At 42.0% G+C, this 3,915-nt stretch overlaps 1 non-coding gene across 1 annotated transcript; it reads left to right on the forward strand.

Moving 5' to 3' along the window:
• The first annotated feature begins 1,882 nt into the window (after positions 1–1,882).
• TRNAC-GCA lies at positions 1,883–1,955 on the forward strand. The gene has a single exon. It is a non-coding gene; the product is annotated as a tRNA-Cys (tRNA).
• Positions 1,956–3,915: the final 1,960 nt, after the last annotated feature.

Raw genomic sequence — 3,915 nt, forward strand, 5'->3', positions numbered from 1 at the left:
CCCTGTCTTGTTTTTTGCTGACTGTATAGAGCTTCTCCATCTTTGGCTGCAGAGAATATAATCAATCTGATTTCAGTGTTGACCATCAGGTGATGTCCATGTGTAGAGTCTTCTCTTGTGTTGTTGGAAGAGGGCGTTTGCTATGACCAGTGCGTTCTTTTGGCAAAACTCTGTTAGCCTTTGCCCTGCTTCATTTTGTACTGTAAGGCCAAATTTGCCTGTTACTCCAGGTGTTTCTTGACTTCCTACTTTTGCATTCCAGTCCCCTATAATGAAAATCGCCTTGACTTGTGTGTACCTTGCAGCATCTAGCACAGTGCCTGCCGGGGGGTGGCCAGTCAATGACTGAATATGCACAAAAGACAGAATCAATGTTTAAGTGTCAGTGTGGATCTATGTTTGTATCTAATATTTTGGATATATTTGGTTATATAAAATGTGTTATAAAATTAACTTACCTGTTGCTTTTCACTTTTATACATGTGTTATCTGCAAATTTAAAAATTTTACCCATGAACTATGTTATATCTTAATTGGATAGTCCTGGTCTAGAGAGTAACTCCTTTTGCATGTGATTTGAGTTCCAGTTACTTGGAAACCTCTCAAAGTTGAAACCATCTAAACTTGCAGTTCTCAGCCCTGGAAGCACTTTAGAATCACATGGGGAATCACAAACACTTGATTCCTCCTAATGATTTTGATTCACCTAATGCAACTCATAGTGATAATTTCTTCTGTGCTCTGAATTCCTTCCAAAAGGCTGTAGATGGTGTGATCATAATGATATAGGACTCTGTGACATGAATGCCAGAAACATGTATATCTCCAGGTTGGCCAGCTGCTGGATGAAGGGGGCATGCAATATTCAAACAGACTTAGTTCAGACCCTCAACTAATTTTCCAGGATGAACGGACCCTCTTCTTAGCTCTTCTGTTGTTAAAATCAAGAAAACATACAGGAAACACTAACTTAAATTAATTCTGTCTTAGCTGCTACTTCTGAAAATCAGCTTACTGCATTCCATTTGGCCTCCCAGGGAGATACTTAGTATTACTTGCTCTGTTTTCAGAGAGGAACATGGGGTCAAGGAGTGTGACCATCTCTTTGGTTAAGAGAATTCCTTCTGCCAAATTTGTGTTACTTTGTTTGGCTTTTGTTCTGCTGCTGCTGCTGCTAAGTCACTTCAGTCACGACTGACTCTGTGAGACCCCGTAGATGGCAGCCCACCAGGCTCTGCCGTCCCTGGATTCTCCAGGCAAGAACTCTGGAGTGGGTTGCCATTTCCTTCTCAAATGCATGAAAGTGAAAAGTGAAAGTGAAGTTGCTCAGTCGTGTCCGACTCTTAGCGACCCCGTGGACTGCAGCTCACCAGGCTCCTCCGTCCGTGGGATTTTCCAGGCAAGAGTACTGGAGTGGGGTGCCATTGGCTTTTGTTTTAGTGGGGGGATTTTTTTGAAGGGGACTTGTAAGGGGTCTAAGGAAGGTAACATAGAAAAGGCAGCTTGATTGGAACTGGACCATCCTCTATTTTGGAACGAGCAGTCATTGAGTTCACATTGATTCCTAGTAGCACAGGCTGCATCTCCTAACCTGACCCTCAAATTTTGGGAGGCACCTCCAAGGTCCTGTTAGTTCATAGAGCTCTGGGTGGCTGCTCAGTCTCTATGGATGACTAAGGCTGGTGACCTGGTGTGAGTTCAGAATAGATTGGCAAAATAACAAAAAACTCTAGGCTTTTAAATCAGATCCTACTGAATTGTATCTTGGGATCCTGGGAAGTCTAAGCACTTTCTGACTGTAGGGCTGCTTGAAAAAGAGGTGCTGAGTTATTGTGATCATGAATGGCCAAATTTGGTGCCACCTACAGTGGTGATAGGAGCTTCCCTGGTGGCTCAGATGGTAAAGTGTCTGCCTGCAATGCAGGAGACCCAGGTTCGATCCCTGGGTTGGGGAAGATCCCCTGGAGAAGGAAATGGCAACCCACTCAAGTACTCTTGCCTGGAAAATTCCGTGGATGGAGGAGCCTGATGGGCTATAGTCCATGGAGTCACGAAGAGTTGGACGCAACTGAGCAACTTCACTTCACTTCTTCACTTCACTTTACAGTGGTGATAATGTCTTGTCAAGGCAGTAGAGAGTTAAGGGGAAAGTTCCAGTAAATAGGGGCTTCCCTGGTTGCTCAGACCATAGGGAATTTGCCTGCAATGCAGGAGACCCGACTTCAATCCCAGAGTCAGGAAGATCCCTTGGAGAAGGGCACGGCAACCCACTCCAGTATTCTTGCCTGGAAAGTCCCATGGACAGAGGAGCCTGACAGTCTCTGGGGTCACAAAAAGTCTGACACAAATGAGTGACTAACATTTTTTTCCAGTAAATAGTCCTTGGTGTCCACAGTGTCCTGAGGCTTTTCCAATCCTCTGTCTAGGATTTTTGGTTAAATACTACTTTCCTGAGTGAAAAATTCAGTAAAAGATGTCATGTTGTCTGAGTTATTATGGAGTGGCTCTGTTGCTTACTAGCTATGTGACATTGGGCCAGTAACTTCTTAAAGCTCCACTTGTGAAATAGGAATCACAGTAGGACCTACCTCATACCTTTGTCAGGACATGCGATGAATTACTCTACATATCTCCAGCACCTTAAACGGTGATGCTGTGCCCAGAATAGCAGCTGAGGAAAGGTCTGTGGGATGAATAGATGAATGAATTATTGAATGTAAATATTGCAGTGAAATTTTCCACTTTTTCAAATCAATCTGAAAGTGCTGGGGTTTTATTGGGAGCAAATTGCTAAAGGCTAATTAGTTAATCAAATATTTAGACTCAGGGTATCTTCACTCCCTATGTATTTTCACAAAAGAGATACTAGACATAGATGGAAAGCTAAAGATAGTATCTTTTGCCAGTTGGCTTTGAGTCTCACAGTGTCCAGAGTATACGTTTAATGTTGCAGAGATATTTTAAGGGATCAAATTGTTCTCAAATATGAAAAATGTTAAATGCAGGTGATTTATAGCCCAATGTAAGTAAATGTTACTAAGTAAAGAGCTATTAAAATGGACAAGCAATAGTTAGAATGGTGATTAGTAACTATATATTATTGAAACATGAACCTTTAAGTGCTTGATGAAAAAATAATTCTCTGAACTGCTTATAAAATTTCTCCCCACTAAAAACAGAACAAACAAGTAATAAGTACCCAACTTTTTCTTTTTAAGGACAGCCCATAAGAGGGTGGTGATTTAACTTAACAAAGAGATATTGCAGAGCCGTGAATTTAGATTTTTTAATGTAAGGTGAAGTTTGAAAAGATAACATCATGCTTTTTTTTCCCCTTGAAAGTCCATCTTTATACTATAATTATAACCCAAATCACATTTGAACAAAACATCAGAAAGGGTGAAATTGGAAACCTTTTGTGTTAAGATATAGTTGTGGCTGCAGAGAATAAAAGTGATGTGCTTTGCCATCAGGTCAAGTGTAGAGAGAGTTAACCCTGGCATTAATAATCCCATGGTGAAACTCTTAGTCACTCAGTCGTGTCCAACTCTGTGACCCCGTAGACTGTAGCCTGCCAGAATCCTGTGTCCATGGGACTCTGCAGGCAAGAATACTGGAGTGGGTAGCCATTTCCTTCTCCAGAGGATCTTCCCAACAGAGGGATCAAACCCGGTCTCCCGCATTGCAGGCAGATTCTTTACCATCTGAGCCACCAGGGAAACCCAATCCAATGGTATTCCAACTTTAAAGCCAGATCACCTCCATGACTTCATTTTATTTTTTCTTAATCCATGGATCAGTTTCTCTTGGTATCTCCTTCACAGGAGCTCTATGGAATGGGGAAAGGGAGCAGAGAATAATAGAACCTGTTACATGTGCAGAGACAAAGTGAGAAAGCAAAAAGAGCAGTGAAGC

The sequence above is a fragment of the Bison bison genome, unplaced genomic scaffold (genome assembly GCF_000754665.1).
Source record: "Bison bison bison isolate TAMUID 2011002044 unplaced genomic scaffold, Bison_UMD1.0 scf7180017833698, whole genome shotgun sequence".
Classification (NCBI taxonomy): Eukaryota; Metazoa; Chordata; class Mammalia; order Artiodactyla; family Bovidae; genus Bison; species Bison bison.